Genomic DNA, 18,071 nt, shown 5'->3' with positions numbered 1-18,071 from the left:
TGTGAGAGAGAGATAAAGAGAGAGAGAGAGAGAGAGAGAGATTGAGAGAGAGAGAGAGATTACAAAGTTTGGTAAACTCAAAATCTGCAGAGCTGAAAGCCTGCTGGAAGCCCATCCAACAGGGTAATCGTCTTTTACCTCGGTGACGGTCAGCCTTGTTCTATTGAGGAGGTCAGTGGATTGGAGAGGAATTCCCAGCTTAGAGAAGGCAACCACCTTTACTCAGGCCACTGATGTAAATAATACTCTCTTGCAAAAGCATCCTTACAGAAACACCCAGAATAATGTTTGACCAGTTAACTGGGGACCATATGCCAGGGAAGCTGACCCATAAATTAACCACCAAACCTTCCTTCCAGCACACTGACAAATTCTATGAAGAAAGTAGAGCAGGAAATAGGCTTATTTGACATATGTTCCACAGTGAGCAAAATGGAAAATGTAAAACGTAGGTTAAAATTTTAACAAACTTATTATTAATCATTAAGAAGTTGTATATGAATGGCAATGAACTTCAGTGACTGCATTTTTAACAAAGGGATATCAACTTTCTCTGTAATTTACCCCTAGATTTGATGTGAAACAAAACGTGTATTTAAATAATTCGTAACTATTAAATACATATAAAATTAGTGACATGAATGGCATTGCATATTAGATAGGGTTTTCCAAAAATTTCAAAGGGACAGGAAGCCAGAATATTTAAACACTCCTCTGAGCTTTCTTCAAAAGTTGAAGAAATCCAAAGAGGTCCTTTGGGAGAAATTAGGTAAGAGCAGGTGGTATGTCACGTTTGGGAGGTATGAGTAAAAGGCTTGGTTTGTATTGTAAGTCTAGGTTCTGATCTGCCAGCTGCTTGGAATTATGGTAGACGAAACTACGCTCCTAGTGAATTCCTTGTGGCCGGAAGTGAAACAGATTTACAAAGTTCATAAGAATGTGACTGCTGGATGTTCTTAATTTGAAGGAGCAAAGCAGTGAAAGGGGGTCCCTAGAGGTCAACACTTGACTAAACGCATTTCAGTATCACGGTGGGAAGTCATCGGAGATGATCCGCAACCTTCCCTCAGTCCATTTTAGAAGAGGAGAAGAGACTTCACTCAGCAAGCCATGGATCAAGAGGAAATGCATTATAAGAGGGGCTTGAGATAAAGAGAACGGTGTCACCAGGTAGCCAGGCCTTTCTCAAACCAGTATGTACAATAAAATGGCCACCAGGTCAAGTGCAACTAGGCAGGCAGTTTTAGAAGTCAAGGAAGGTGAAAGATAGAAAAGGGTCATCTTCCCCAATCAAGAAACGGAACGTTTGTCTGCAAGTTAGAGAAGCTTCAAAATCCTCCCACTGCCATAAACCACTGAAACGGAGAGCTAAGGCAGGGACTCTGTGAGTCATGAGAACATAATCTAGTGAGGAGATCCTGGCGCAGGACATTTCCTGTTTTCAGAGTCCCTGCCAAGCCAGTTATGGATGGTTTTGCATTTGGTTGGGAAATGACTGAACCAGGCCAGTTTTGGTAGCTCCGCTTCCCCCTGGGTGGGGCAGCAAACACCAATAAAAAGGGCCTCTGCTGCATGACAGTGACAGCTATCCTCCTGCTACTCGAGTTCCGATTGACTTTGGAGAACCTGGTGAGTATGATTCTTCAGTTCAACTTTGTTCTCGGGCCCCCGAATGTTGAGTTTATGCTAGAGACCGCAAATTTGATGAGTCCAAAGTTACGATCAAGGGTATAATGTCACTTAGTGGATGGGAACCTGGAATCTGGGCACAATGTTATATTGTATTTACTAGATTTCTGATACCTAGTTTGAATTCCTGTATTGAACAAGAAATTAAAAGGAAGTTTTGACATGAAGGGATAAAGAGTAAAGTATTTATCTTTTTCTGTGCCTTTCTCTTGGACCTCTGCTGTGATTTCAGAGGCATTAATCTTAGAAGGTGTGATGCCCTTACATTCATCCTGATTGCACTTTGCTCTGTACATAAGTAATCGTGTCGGGACCTCATGAGAAAAAATGGTGATAGAAATTGCTTGTGAGTTTGCCCAGGATTTTAGAACTTGTGATGGCCTTTTTTAAAGATGAGGTTTTCATTAAAAAAAGAAGAACAAAGAAACCAAAAGAGAAAACACTGCTGGTTTCTTTTAAAAAAAGATATTTTCTTTGGAAATGTTGTATGAGAAAAGAGAAGGTTGTCTCTGGGCTGATGAATAGATTTGCTAAAGAACGAGAGAGAAGTCAGAAATTCATTAAAAGGTATTAAAGAGATTAACACCCATATTTAGAGATTGGAGAGATCCTGTCTATTTGAGTTGTCAAAGCTTTGGGTCTTCTCTCTGAAGGAATTCCTTCTGGTGAACATGATCATATACTTTCTTTCAGATATTAAGACTCCAGAAAGATGTCTTCTCAAGAGCAGCAGTGCAAGCAGCAGTGCAAGATACCTCCAGTGTGCCCAACAAAGTGCCCTGATCCTTGCTCACCTAAAAAGGGTACAGACCCTTGCCAACCTATAAAGTGCCCTGAGAAATGCACTCCTGTGCCACCTCCCGAGCAATGCCAGGAGAAGTGCCCACCCAAGGACAAGTAACAGCTTCAGGTTTTATCTGCCTCTGGAAAGGATAAGGACAATCAGCTCATCTAGTTCCACAGCTCCATCTTCATCTTCTCTTCAAAGCCTATCATGGATACAGGAGAAGCTTTCCACCCTTCAGCCTGCAGTGTGCGTGTGGGGATTCCTGACGGTCAGAGGTTTCCTATCTGAGTCTGTTATGCTGCTTCCCTCTGGGAGGTATCCGAAAAAGCATCCCAGAGCCTCAGAGGGAAGAGCAGTATCTCTCCTCCTGAGCGCCCTCTGAGGATTCTCCCACTGTCTTCTGTGTGTGTCTGTCATCTAGGCAGCGGTTTCTGCCAGATGAGCAATTGTTACTTATCCTCCATTTCCTGAATAAAATACAATTTTTTTTGTGATGGTAAAAGTATTTTGTTTCTTTGAAAACCTGCTTTTAGCAATATCATATCATAATTTTGGTTGATTTCTACCCTTCTTCGATCCAAATTTCAGGCTCTCACAACCAGTGTTATGTGAATTTTGAGTTATATTGATGATTATTTGTATATAATTTCAAATCCAGGTTATTTTCTTAATTATTGCTTGATTGATTTGAGGAACAAATTATTTAACTCCTCAGAAGTTCAATCCCTTTACTAAAATGTGGGGAAAATCACCTTTACAGTGCCAACTGGCTTAGGCATAAAATTTACATGAATGTGTGTAATTCAGGTGCCACAATGCTGGGCACATAATTAGTACTTTGTGAGGTGGCAAGTCATCATTATCTCTGTCATCATCACTGTCACCTCATCACCATGTTTGCTCTAGCAGGAAAGAGGCTCAGACATACCGAGCACAGCACATACGGAGATTCTTAAAGTATATTACAGTTTCATATTCTGTGTTCCTTTTCTTTTCCAACTTAACCGTATTTATAACATCATGTGACACATTAAATGCTTTGGGAAATTATTGGGATATTCTGCATAAAATTATAGTAGTTCTGAATTCATGGGTAGTACAAATAAAGGGAAGTGTAAAGGGTCCTTGCCAGGCAAAGTGCTGCCTGCTCTCCATGTACACAACACGTTCTTCTTACTGCAAAACTCAACAACCTCAGTGTCTTATTATATTTTCTCACATCTGAAATTACTTTCCTGACCGATTTGACCCCACTTTGGGGGGACACTTGGGTTTCCAACGTTTATCTAGATTTACAAAATGACTGTTGCTATGCAGCTTGTTTTCTAAGTGTATAGCTTACAGATCCAGTAAGCTGTGAAAAGGGTTGTGTTCTTTAAGCATATCTCTTCTTGTGGTCCTAGAAGTAAAGGAGTCCATGATGCCAGAACTGCAGGAAAAAAATGATGTCCAGATTACTGCCCAACGCTTATCAGACTATTACATGAGGGAGAAATCAACACTGATATTTGGGAGTTGTCTCTCCTCTAGCTAGAGTTATTTGACTTGACACAGAAATTACTCTTTGAGGTGGGAGGCTTCTATAAAAAATCTTAAAATTATGGCATTGGCTTAGAGTCTGGAGGTGGTAGGCAAGGAATCTGATATTGGAACCCATAAATGTGGTGATACATTTGATTCAATGGCAAAATGTTTGCAGTAATGGTTGTCCATGGTATTCTGAGATGCAGACCAAATATTGGTCACTTGTTGATTTGACCAGGGTATTTCAATTAATGTATGTTCAGAAAAAAATTTCCGGTTGACAGGTCAGAAATAAAGAAAAATGGAAAGAAAAGAATAGCCCAGATATTCAGAAGCTTGATGAATTAGGAAACTCAACACTTGTAAGCCCTAAAGTGTAAGATATGTGATTAGAAGTGGTTTTGAACTTGAAGTCCAATTTCAGTTGACTGTAACAACAGAGAAAAGAGGCAGAAGTGGTAGTCTATCCACCTATGTGTCAGGGAGCCTCATGGTAGTTGAATTATGTTCAGGGATCAAGGCAGGAATTTAATCAGGTCAGAAAATTACTTCCAAAAGAGGACCTGAGTGAGGTCCGTGGGACACAGAAATGATTGAAAGAATGAATTATGTCGGGTGTCTAATAAGTTTTTGAGGGAATTGACAACTAAATAAAGTATGTGCCAATACAAAAAAGACTGATTTTTCAAGAATTGTAACGACTTTCCAGCCCTCTTTTCCCCACTTTCCACACTACCTACTTCAGATGTGGTCAGTATAGGTAACTAGAAGGGATTATCCACTGTGAGGTGGATACAAGGCCCGCAGAGAAGAATGGTTAAGGCAAGCTCTCTCAGAGAGTAGTATCAGAGCCTAAGAGAGGCAAGGAGGACAAGGAACACAAAGATTCTGAGACTTTCTTACGGTTTTGTAGGATGGTTTTTCTTTCACCTTTTCCATCTGATATTATCGAGGTCTTATTGACAAATTCAACTGGACATATTTGTGGTGCATAATGAGATGATTTGACATATGTGTACTTTGTGCAGTGATTACCACCATCAGTCACTTAATACATTAATCACTTCACCATTAACTATTTAAATATGCCTATGTCCGTGTAATTGTGTGTGTGTGTGTGTGTGTGTGTGTGTGCGTGATGAGAATGCTTAAGGTCTACTTTCTGAGCAAGTTTCAACTACACAACTGAGTGTTATTAACTAGACTCACTATGATGTTCCGTAGACTCCCAGAGCTTCTTCATCGTATGATGCAGGTTTATATCCATTGTCCAACATCTCCTCTTTTGCCGAACCCCTCAGCCCCTGCTGACCACCATTCTAGTCTCTGTTTCTGTGACACCTTTGAGTTTGGAAACACATTCCTAAATAAACAATGGCTCGAAGAAGAAATAACAAATAAATAGAAAATACTTTGGGATGAATGAAAATGCAAATAAAACGTAGAAGACCTTTAGGGATAAATGTGATGCAGTGCATAGAGAGCAACTAACGGCTAGAGGTATCTATGTTGCAAAAGATAAAGGATCTCAGATCAGTAAGCTGAAAGACATGTATGCATGTCTGTGGGTTTATGAAAAGAGAAAACACCTAACACTAAATAGAGCAAAATATAAGCAGTGATTTTTCTTGGCAGTTTATTAGATGTGTTCATTTTTGAACAACTTTATGTTTTCCCAATTATATGTTATATACTGTAATTTCACTTTTATAGCCATTTATTATAATATTTAAATGGTTTATAGTAGTGAAGATGTGGCTGAGCTTGAGAGAAAGGTTAGGTCCTGGTCTTCTGGCACATGCTTATCTGGTGACTCTTCTCAAATCTCAAGTGTCTCCTCTTTCTCTTCCTCTCCTCTTCATTCTCCTCTTCTTCCTCCTTTTCCATTATAAAATGACATTCCTAAGAAGCATCCTGATTAATTGCCCAAGACACGTTACTAGGCCAGTTCTTCCTTCAGACTGCAGGTAGAATATGAAAGATAGGAAAGGATTATTACTAAATGCATGGGCAACATGTCAGAGTACCAACTTGGACAGTTATGTTGTATATATGGGGCAGTGAAGGTAATATGGCAGGTTGAGGGTTCTGGAGGGTTGAAAAGGAAGACCGAGAATAAACAGTGAAAACCTTTTCGTATTACTGTCTTCAAAGCCATAAAACATGTTTGGAAAGAGCAGAAGAAAGCAAGTATTTCAGATGAGCCCTAAGTCCATATTTCATCTAGATTTCAGACCTTAGTGCTCTGATCTTCTCTCCACTCCCGACCCCACTCTCAATCACTTATATGTGATGCTGTGAGTCTTAAATGGTATCTTATATCTATTTTTGGTTTCACACAATTGAAACCTGATATTTACTTATGGAATACAAGGGATTTATTTCCTGATAAAGGAATTTTAAGCACACGACGGCACTCTAGGGAAGTGTTCATGTCAGGTGAGAGGGACATCCTGATTCCATGAAACATGTGTTCCCACATTCCACAGTAATATAAAGTGAGAGTTGCAACTTTATTTCTAAACCAGACAGGGCCCTTCACCAGCCACGGCCCATCACGAGAAGCTTCAGTGCCCAAGGGGGCAGCAGAGAAAAGAGTAGTGCTCAGGTCCAGGAGAGAAGAGAGGAACTGTAGAAGAACTCTTGACAGCTGAATCTCTGAAAAGGTAGAAATAAGGTATTTGGAGAACATGCTAGGGCACTGGTTCCTGAACTTCAGTTATTTTCTAAAAGTTCATTATATTTGTCATAATTCCACATCAGAGGTGTCATGTAATAATAGTATTTTTTACTTTAACTTCCCTTTATAATAACTTTGAAATGTTTTAATTTAATTGACCATACGTAATCTTGTACATGATAAGCCAGATGAAATATTCAAATTAAATATTGCAAGGTATAAATATATATATATATATATATATAGAAAGAGAGAGAGAGAGAGAGAGAGAGAGAGAGAGAGAGAAATGTGTTACCGAAAGTGAGAGACAGTGTGAGAGAGAGATAAAGAGAGAGAGAGAGAGAGAGAGAGATTGAGAGAGAGAGAGAGATTACAAAGTTTGGTAAACTCAAAATCTGCAGAGCTGAAAGCCTGCTGGAAGCCCATCCAACAGGGTAATCGTCTTTTACCTCGGTGACGGTCAGCCTTGTTCTATTGAGGAGGTCAGTGGATTGGAGAGGAATTCCCAGCTTAGAGAAGGCAACCACCTTTACTCAGGCCACTGATGTAAATAATACTCTCTTGCAAAAGCATCCTTACAGAAACACCCAGAATAATGTTTGACCAGTTAACTGGGGACCATATGCCAGGGAAGCTGACCCATAAATTAACCACCAAACCTTCCTTCCAGCACACTGACAAATTCTATGAAGAAAGTAGAGCAGGAAATAGACTTATTTGACATATGTTCCACAGTGAGCAAAATGGAAAATGTAAAACGTAGGTTAAAATTTTAACAAACTTATTATTAATCATTAAGAAGTGGTATATGAATGGCAATGAACTTCAGTGACTGCATTTTTAATAATGGGATATCAACTTTCTCTGTAATTTACCCCTAGACTTGATGTGAAACAAAACATGTATTTAAATAATTCGTAACTATTAAATACATATAAAATTAGTGACTTGAATGGCATTGCATATTAGATAGGGTTTTCCAAAAATTTCAAAGGAACAGGAAGCCAGAATATTTAAACACTTCTCTGAGCTTTCTTCAAAAGTTGAAGAAATCCAAAGAGGTCCTTTGGGAGAAATTAGGTAAGAGCAGGTGGTATGTCACGTTTGGGAGGTATGAGTAAAAGGCTTGGTTTGTATTGTAAGTCTAGGTTCTGATCTGCCAGCTGCTTGGAATTATGGTAGACGAAACTACGCTCCTAGTGAATTCCTTGTGGCCGGAAGTGAAACAGATTTACAAAGTTCATAAGAATGTGACTGCTGGATGTTCTTAATTTGAAGGAGCTAAGCAGTGAAAGGGGGTCCCTAGAGGTCAACACTTTACTAAACGCATTTCAGTATCACGGTGGGAAGTCATCGGAGATGATCCGCAACCTTCCCTCAGTCCATTTTAGAAGAGGAGAAGAGACTTCACTCAGCAAGCCATGGATCAAGAGGAAATGCATTATAAGAGGGGCTTGAGATAAAGAGAACGGTGTCACCAGGTAGCCAGGCCTTTCTCAAACCAGTATGTACAATAAAATGGCCACCAGGTCAAGTGCAACTAGGCAGGCAGTTTTAGAAGTCAAGGAAGGTGAAAGATAGAAAAGGGTCATCTTCCCCAATCAAGAAACGGAACGTTTGTCTGCAAGTTAGAGAAGCTTCAAAATCCTCCCACTGCCATAAACCACTGAAACGGAGAGCTAAGGCAGGGACTCTGTGAGTCATGAGAACATAATCTAGTGAGGAGATCCTGGCGCAGGACATTTCCTGTTTTCAGAGTCCCTGCCAAGCCAGTTATGGATGGTTTTGCATTTGGTTGGGAAATGACTGAACCAGGCCAGTTTTGGTAGCTCCGCTTCCCCCTGGGTGGGGCAGCAAACCCCAATAAAAAGGGCCTCTGCTGCATGACAGTGACAGCTATCCTCCTGCTACTCGAGTTCCGATTGACTTTGGAGAACCTGGTGAGTATGATTCTTCAGTTCAACTTTGTTCTCGGGCCCCCGAATGTTGAGTTTATGCTAGAGACCGCAAATTTGATGAGTCCAAAGTTACGATCAAGGGTATAATGTCACTTAGTGGATGGGAACCTGGAATCTGGGCACAATGTTATATTGTATTTACTAGATTTCTGATACCTAGTTTGAATTCCTGTATTGAACAAGAAATTAAAAGGAAATTTTGACATGAAGGGATAAAGAGTAAAGTATTTATCTTTTTCTGTGCCTTTCTCTTGGACCTCTGCTGTGATTTCAGAGGCATTAATCTTAGAAGGTGTGATGCCCTTACATTCATCCTGATTGCACTTTGCTCTGTACATAAGTAATCGTGTCGGGACCTCATGAGAAAAAATGGTGATAGAAATTGCTTGTGAGTTTGCCCAGGATTTTAGAACTTGTGATGGCCTTTTTTAAAGATGAGGTTTTCATTAAAAAAAGAAGAACAAAGAAACCAAAAGAGAAAACACTGCTGGTTTCTTTTAAAAAAAGATATTTTCTTTGGAAATGTTGTATGAGAAAAGAGAAGGTTGTCTCTGGGCTGATGAATAGATTTGCTAAAGAACGAGAGAGAAGTCAGAAATTCATTAAAAGGTATTAAAGAGATTAACACCCATATTTAGAGATTGGAGAGATCCTGTCTATTTGAGTTGTCAAAGCTTTGGGTCTTCTCTCTGAAGGAATTCCTTCTGGTGAACATGATCATATACTTTCTTTCAGATATTAAGACTCCAGAAAGATGTCTTCTCAAGAGCAGCAGTGCAAGCAGCAGTGCAAGATACCTCCAGTGTGCCCAACAAAGTGCCCTGATCCTTGCTCACCTAAAAAGGGTACAGACCCTTGCCAACCTATAAAGTGCCCTGAGAAATGCACTCCTGTGCCACCTCCCGAGCAATGCCAGGAGAAGTGCCCACCCAAGGACAAGTAACAGCTTCAGGTTTTATCTGCCTCTGGAAAGGATAAGGACAATCAGCTCATCTAGTTCCACAGCTCCATCTTCATCTTCTCTTCAAAGCCTATCATGGATACAGGAGAAGCTTTCCACCCTTCAGCCTGCAGTGTGCGTGTGGGGATTCCTGACGGTCAGAGGTTTCCTATCTGAGTCTGTTATGCTGCTTCCCTCTGGGAGGTATCCGAAAAAGCATCCCAGAGCCTCAGAGGGAAGAGCAGTATCTCTCCTCCTGAGCGCCCTCTGAGGATTCTCCCACTGTCTTCTGTGTGTGTCTGTCATCTAGGCAGCGGTTTCTGCCAGATGAGCAATTGTTACTTATCCTCCATTTCCTGAATAAAATACAATTTTTTTTGTGATGGTAAAAGTATTTTGTTTCTTTGAAAACCTGCTTTTAGCAATATCATATCATAATTTTGGTTGATTTCTACCCTTCTTCGATCCAAATTTCAGGCTCTCACAACCAGTGTTATGTGAATTTTGAGTTATATTGATGATTATTTGTATATAATTTCAAATCCAGGTTATTTTCTTAATTATTGCTTGATTGATTTGAGGAACAAATTATTTAACTCCTCAGAAGTTCAATCCCTTTACTAAAATGTGGGGAAAATCACCTTTACAGTGCCAACTGGCTTAGGCATAAAATTTACATGAATGTGTGTAATTCAGGTGCCACAATGCTGGGCACATAATTAGTACTCTGTGAGGTGGCAAGTCATCATTATCTCTGTCATCATCACTGTCACCTCATCACCATGTTTGCTCTAGCAGGAAAGAGGCTCAGACATACCGAGCACAGCACATACGGAGATTCTTAAAGTATATTACAGTTTCATATTCTGTGTTCCTTTTCTTTTCCAACTTAACCGTATTTATAACATCATGTGACACATTAAATGCTTTGGGAAATTATTGGGATATTCTGCATAAAATTATAGTAGTTCTGAATTCATGGGTAGTACAAATAAAGGGAAGTGTAAAGGGTCCTTGCCAGGCAAAGTGCTGCCTGCTCTCCATGTACACAACACGTTCTTCTTACTGCAAAACTCAACAACCTCAGTGTCTTATTATATTTTCTCACATCTGAAATTACTTTCCTGACCGATTTGACCCCACTTTGGGGGGACACTTGGGTTTCCAACGTTTATCTAGATTTACAAAATGACTGTTGCTATGCAGCTTGTTTTCTAAGTGTATAGCTTACAGATCCAGTAAGCTGTGAAAAGGGTTGTGTTCTTTAAGCATATCTCTTCTTGTGGTCCTAGAAGTAAAGGAGTCCATGATGCCAGAACTGCAGGAAAAAAATGATGTCCAGATTACTGCCCAACGCTTATCAGACTATTACATGAGGGAGAAATCAACACTGATATTTGGGAGTTGTCTCTCCTCTAGCTAGAGTTATTTGACTTGACACAGAAATTACTCTTTGAGGTGGGAGGCTTCTATAAAAAATCTTAAAATTATGGCATTGGCTTAGAGTCTGGAGGTGGTAGGCAAGGAATCTGATATTGGAACCCATAAATGTGGTGATACATTTGATTCAATGGCAAAATGTTTGCAGTAATGGTTGTCCATGGTATTCTGAGATGCAGACCAAATATTGGTCACTTGTTGATTTGACCAGGGTATTTCAATTAATGTATGTTCAGAAAAAAATTTCCGGTTGACAGGTCAGAAATAAAGAAAAATGGAAAGAAAAGAATAGCCCAGATATTCAGAAGCTTGATGAATTAGGAAACTCAACACTTGTAAGCCCTAAAGTGTAAGATATGTGATTAGAAGTGGTTTTGAACTTGAAGTCCAATTTCAGTTGACTGTAACAACAGAGAAAAGAGGCAGAAGTGGTAGTCTATCCACCTATGTGTCAGGGAGCCTCATGGTAGTTGAATTATGTTCAGGGATCAAGGCAGGAATTTAATCAGGTCAGAAAATTACTTCCAAAAGAGGACCTGAGTGAGGTCCGTGGGACACAGAAATGATTGAAAGAATGAATTATGTCGGGTGTCTAATAAGTTTTTGAGGGAATTGACAACTAAATAAAGTATGTGCCAATACAAAAAAGACTGATTTTTCAAGAATTGTAACGACTTTCCAGCCCTCTTTTCCCCACTTTCCACACTACCTACTTCAGATGTGGTCAGTATAGGTAACTAGAAGGGATTATCCACTGTGAGGTGGATACAAGGCCCGCAGAGAAGAATTGTTAAGGCAAGCTCTCTCAGAGAGTAGTATCAGAGCCTAAGAGAGGCAAGGAGGACAAGGAACACAAAGATTCTGAGACTTTCTTACGGTTTTGTAGGATGGTTTTTCTTTCACCTTTTCCATCTGGTATTATTGAGGTCTTATTGACAAATTCAACTGGACATATTTGTGGTGCATAATGAGATGATTTGACATATGTGTACTTTGTGCAGTGATTACCACCATCAGTCACTTAATACATTAATCACTTCACCATTAACTATTTAAATATGCCTATGTCCGTGTAATTGTGTGTGTGTGTGTGTGTGTGCGTGATGAGAATGCTTAAGGTCTATTTTCTGAGCAAGTTTCAACTACACAACTGAGTGTTATTAACTAGACTCACTATGATGTTCCGTAGACTCCCAGAGCTTCTTCAGCGTATGATGCAGGTTTGTACCCATTGTCCAACATCTCCTCTTTTGCCGAACCCCTCAGCCCCTGCTGACCACCGTTCTAGTCTCTGTTTCTGTGACACCTTTGAGTTTGGAAACACATTCCTAAATAAACAATGGCTCGAAGAAGAAATAACAAATAAATAGAAAATACTTTGGGATGAATGAAAATGCAAATAAAACGTAGAAGACCTTTAGGGATAAATGTGATGCAGTGCATAGAGAGCAACTAACGGCTAGAGGCATCTATGTTGCAAAAGATAAAGGATCTCAGATCAGTAAGCTGAAAGACATGTATGCATGTCTGTGGGTTTATGAAAAGAGAAAACACCTAACACTAAATAGAGCAAAATATAAGCAGTGATTTTTCTTGGCAGTTTATTAGATGTGTTCATTTTTGAACAACTTTATGTTTTCCCAATTATATGTTATATACTGTAATTTCATTTTTATAGCCATTTATTATAATATTTAAATGGTTTATAGTAGTGAAGATGTGGCTGAGCTTGAGAGAAAGGTTAGGTCCTGGTCTTCTGGCACATGCTTATCTGGTGACTCTTCTCAAATCTCAAGTGTCTCCTCTTTCTCTTCCTCTCCTCTTCATTCTCCTCTTCTTCCTCCTTTTCCATTATAAAATGACATTCCTAAGAAGCATCCTGATTAATTGCCCAAGACACGTTACTAGGCCAGTTCTTCCTTCAGACTGCAGGTAGAATATGAAAGATAGGAAAGGATTATTACTAAATGCATGGGCAACATGTCAGAGTACCAACTTGGACAGTTATGTTGTATATATGGGGCAGTGAAGGTAATATGGCAGGTTGAGGGTTCTGGAGGGTTGAAAAGGAAGACCGAGAATAAACAGTGAAAACCTTTTCGTATTACTGTCTTCAAAGCCATAAAACATGTTTGGAAAGAGCAGAAGAAAGCAAGTATTTCAGATGAGCCCTAAGTCCATATTTCATCTAGATTTCAGACCTTAGTGCTCTGATCTTCTCTCCACTCCCGACCCCACTCTCAATCACTTATATGTGATGCTGTGAGTCTTAAATGGTATCTTATATCTATTTTTGGTTTCACACAATTGAAACCTGATATTTACTTATGGAATACAAGGGATTTATTTCCTGATAAAGGAATTTTAAGCACACGAGGGCACTCTAGGGAAGTGTTCATGTCAGGTGAGAGGGACATCCTGATTCCATGAAACATGTGTTCCCACATTCCACAGTAATATAAAGTGAGAGTTGCAACTTTATTTCTAAACCAGACAGGGCCCTTCACCAGCCACGGCCCATCACGAGAAGCTTCAGTGCCCAAGGGGGCAGCAGAGAAAAGAGTAGTGCTCAGGTCCAGGAGAGAAGAGAGGAACTGTAGAAGAACTCTTGACAGCTGAATCTCTGAAAAGGTAGAAATAAGGTATTTGGAGAACATGCTAGGGCACTGGTTCCTGAACTTCAGTTATTTTCTAAAAGTTCATTATATTTGTCATAATTCCACATCAGAGGTGTCATGTAATAATAGTATTTTTTACTTTAACTTCCCTTTATAATAACTTTGAAATGTTTTAATTTAATTGACCATACGTAATCTTGTACATGATAAGCCAGATGAAATATTCAAATTAAATATTGCAAGGTATAAATGTATATATATATATATATATATATATAGAAAGAGAGAGAGAGAGAGAGAGAGAAATGTGTTACCGAAAGTGAGAGACAGTGTGAGAGAGAGATAAAGAGAGAGAGAGAGAGAGAGAGAGAGAGAGATTGAGAGAGAGAGAGAGATTACAAAGTTTGGTAAACTCAAAATCTGCAGAACTGAAAGCCTGCTGGAAGCCCATCCAACAGGGTAATCGTCTTTTACCTCGGTGACGGTCAGCCTTGTTCTATTGAGGAGGTCAGTGGATTGGAGAGGAATTCCCAGCTTAGAGAAGGCAACCACCTTTACTCAGGCCACTGATGTAAATAATACTCTCTTGCAAAAGCATCCTTACAGAAACACCCAGAATAATGTTTGACCAGTTAACTGGGGACCATATGCCAGGGAAGCTGACCCATAAATTAACCACCAAACCTTCCTTCCAGCACACTGACAAATTCTATGAAGAAAGTAGAGCAGGAAATAGACTTATTTGACATATGTTCCACAGTGAGCAAAATGGAAAATGTAAAACGTAGGTTAAAATTTTAACAAACTTATTATTAATCATTAAGAAGTGGTATATGAATGGCAATGAACTTCAGTGACTGCATTTTTAATAATGGGATATCAACTTTCTCTGTAATTTACCCCTAGACTTGATGTGAAACAAAACATGTATTTAAATAATTCGTAACTATTAAATACATATAAAATTAGTGACTTGAATGGCATTGCATATTAGATAGGGTTTTCCAAAAATTTCAAAGGAACAGGAAGCCAGAATATTTAAACACTTCTCTGAGCTTTCTTCAAAAGTTGAAGAAATCCAAAGAGGTCCTTTGGGAGAAATTAGGTAAGAGCAGGTGGTATGTCACGTTTGGGAGGTATGAGTAAAAGGCTTGGTTTGTATTGTAAGTCTAGGTTCTGATCTGCCAGCTGCTTGGAATTATGGTAGACGAAACTACGCTCCTAGTGAATTCCTTGTGGCCGGAAGTGAAACAGATTTACAAAGTTCATAAGAATGTGACTGCTGGATGTTCTTAATTTGAAGGAGCAAAGCAGTGAAAGGGGATCCCTAGAGGTCAACACTTTACTAAACGCATTTCAGTATCACGGTGGGAAGTCATCGGAGATGATCCGCAACCTTCCCTCAGTCCATTTTAGAAGAGGAGAAGAGACTTCACTCAGCAAGCCATGGATCAAGAGGAAATGCATTATAAGAGGGGCTTGAGATAAAGAGAACAGTGTCACCAGGTAGCCAGGCCTTTCTCAAACCAGTATGTACAATAAAATGGCCACCAGGTCAAGTGCAACTAGGCAGGCAGTTTTAGAAGTCAAGGAAGGTGAAAGATAGAAAAGGGTCATCTTCCCCAATCAAGAAACGGAACGTTTGTCTGCAAGTTAGAGAAGCTTCAAAATCCTCCCACTGCCATAAACCACTGAAACGGAGAGCTAAGGCAGGGACTCTGTGAGTCATGAGAACATAATCTAGTGAGGAGATCCTGGCGCAGGACATTTCCTGTTTTCAGAGTCCCTGCCAAGCCAGTTATGGATGGATTTGCATTTGGTTGGGAAATGACTGAACCAGGCCAGTTTTGGTAACTCCACTTCCCCCTGGGTGGGGCAGCAAACCCCAATAAAAAGGGCCTCTGCTGCATGACAGTGACAGCTATCCTCCTGCTACTCGAGTTCCGATTGACTTTGGAGAACCTGGTGAGTATGATTCTTCAGTTCAACTTTGTTCTCGGGCCCCCGAATGTTGAGTTTATGCTAGAGACCGCAAATTTGATGAGTCCAAAGTTACGATCAAGGGTATAATGTTACTTAGTGGATGGGAACCTGGAATCTGGGCACAATGTTATATTGTATTTACTAGATTTCTGATACCTAGTTTGAATTCCTGTATTGAACAAGAAATTAAAAGGAAATTTTGACATGAAGGGATAAAGAGTAAAGTATTTATCTTTTTCTGTGCCTTTCTCTTGGACCTCTGCTGTGATTTCAGAGGCATTAATCTTAGAAGGTGTGATGCCCTTACATTCATCCTGATTGCACTTTGCTCTGTACATAAGTAATCGTGTCGGGACCTCATGAGAAAAAATGGTGATAGAAATTGCTTGTGAGTTTGCCCAGGATTTTAGAACTTGTGATGGCCTTTTTTAAAGATGAGGTTTTCATTAAAAAAAGAAGAACAAAGAAACCAAAAGAGAAAACACTGCTGGTTTCTTTTAAAAAAAGATATTTTCTTTGGAAATGTTGTATGAGAAAAGAGAAGGTTGTCTCTGGGCTGATGAATAGATTTGCTAAAGAATGAGAGAGAAGTCAGAAATTCATTAAAAGGTATTAAAGAGATTAACACCCATATTTAGAGATTGGAGAGATCCTGTCTATTTGAGTTGTCAAAGCTTTGGGTCTTCTCTCTGAAGGAATTCCTTCTGGTGAACATGATCATATATTTTCTTTCAGATATTAAGACTCCAGAAAGATGTCTTCTCAAGAGCAGCAGTGCAAGCAGCAGTGCAAGATACCTCCAGTGTGCCCAACAAAGTGCCCTGATCCTTGCTCACCTAAAAAGGGTACAGACCCTTGCCAACCTATAAAGTGCCCTGAGAAATGCACTCCTGTGCCACCTCCCGAGCAATGCCAGCAGAAGTGCCCACCCAAGAACAAGTAACAGCTTCAGGTTTTATCTGCCTCTGGAAAGGATAAGGACAATCAGCTCATCTAGTTCCACAGCTCCATCTTCATCTTCTCTTCAAAGCCTATCATGGATACAGGAGAAGCTTTCCACCCTTCAGCCTGCAGTGTGCGTGTGGGGATTCCTGACGGTCAGAGGTTTCCTATCTGAGTCTGCTATGCTGCTTCCCTCTGGGAGGTATCCGAAAAAGCATCCCAGAGCCTCAGAGGGAAGAGCAGTATCTCTCCTCCTGAGCGCCCTCTGAGGATTCTCCCACTGTCTTCTGTGTGTGTCTGTCATCTAGGCAGCGGTTTCTGCCAGATGAGCAATTGTTACTTATCCTCCATTTCCTGAATAAAATACAATTTTTTTTGTGATGGTAAAGGTATTTTGTTTCTTTGAAAACCTGCTTTTAGCAATATCATATCATAATTTTGGTTGATTTCTACCCTTCTTCGATCCAAATTTCAGGCTCTCACAACCAGTGTTATGTGAATTTTGAGTTATATCGATGATTATTTGTATATAATTTCAAATCCAGGTTATTTTCTTAATTATTGCTTGATTGATTTGAGGAACAAATTATTTAACTCCTCAGAAGTTCAATCCCTTTACTAAAATGTGGGGAAAATCACCTTTACAGTGCCAACTGGCTTAGGCATAAAATTTACATGAATGTGTGTAATTCAGTTGCCACAATGCTGGGCACATAATTAGTACTTTGTGAGGTGGCAAGTCATCATTATCTCTGTCATCATCACTGTCACCTCATCACCATGTTTGCTCTAGCAGGAAAGAGGCTCAGACATACCGAGCACAGCACATACGGAGATTCTTAAAGTATATTACAGTTTCATATTCTGTGTTCTTTTTCTTTTCCAACTTAACCGTATTTATAACATCATGTGACACATTAAATGCTTTGGGAAATTATTGGGATATTCTGCATAAAATTATAGTAGTTCTGAATTCATGGGTAGTACAAATAAAGGGAAGTGTAAAGGGTCCTTGCCAGGCAAAGTGCTGCCTGCTCTCCATGTACACAACACGTTCTTCTTACTGCAAAACTCAACAACCTCAGTGTCTTATTATATTTTCTCACATCTGAAATTACTTTCCTGACCGATTTGACCCCACTTTGGGGGGACACTTGGGTTTCCAACGTTCATCTAGATTTACAAAATGACTGTTGCTATGCAGCTTGTTTTCTAAGTGTATAGCTTACAGATCCAGTAAGCTGTGAAAAGGGTTGTGTTCTTTAAGCATATCTCTTCTTGTGGTCCTAGAAGTAAAGGAGTCCATGATGCCAGAACTGCAGGAAAAAAATGATGTCCAGATTACTGCCCAACGCTTATCAGACTATTACATGAGGGAGAAATCAACACTGATATTTGGGAGTTGTCTCTCCTCTAGCTAGAGTTATTTGACTTGACACAGAAATTACTCTTTGAGGTGGGAGGCTTCTATAAAAAATCTTAAAATTATGGCATTGGCTTAGAGTCTGGA

The 18,071-nt window shown here is 39.7% G+C and overlaps 3 long non-coding RNA genes across 3 annotated transcripts; all 3 read left to right on the top strand.

Moving 5' to 3' along the window:
* The first annotated feature begins 1,059 nt into the window (after nt 1-1,059).
* LOC137219369 (uncharacterized) lies at nt 1,060-2,978 on the top strand. The gene is made up of 2 exons (XR_010941092.1): nt 1,060-1,629; nt 2,383-2,978. It is a non-coding gene; the product is annotated as an uncharacterized lncRNA (long non-coding RNA).
* Nucleotides 2,979-8,019: 5,041 nt separating this feature from the next.
* LOC137219368 (uncharacterized) lies at nt 8,020-9,969 on the top strand. The gene is made up of 2 exons (XR_010941091.1): nt 8,020-8,620; nt 9,374-9,969. It is a non-coding gene; the product is annotated as an uncharacterized lncRNA (long non-coding RNA).
* A 5,047-nt stretch (nt 9,970-15,016) lies between these two features.
* Nucleotides 15,017-16,942, top strand: LOC137219367 (uncharacterized). Its single transcript, XR_010941090.1, has 2 exons — nt 15,017-15,601; nt 16,355-16,942. It is a non-coding gene; the product is annotated as an uncharacterized lncRNA (long non-coding RNA).
* Nucleotides 16,943-18,071: the final 1,129 nt, after the last annotated feature.

The sequence above is a fragment of the Pseudorca crassidens genome, chromosome 2 (assembly GCF_039906515.1).
Source record: "Pseudorca crassidens isolate mPseCra1 chromosome 2, mPseCra1.hap1, whole genome shotgun sequence".
Taxonomy (NCBI): domain Eukaryota; kingdom Metazoa; phylum Chordata; class Mammalia; order Artiodactyla; family Delphinidae; genus Pseudorca; species Pseudorca crassidens.
This window is presented reverse-complemented; position numbering and strand designations above follow the sequence as displayed.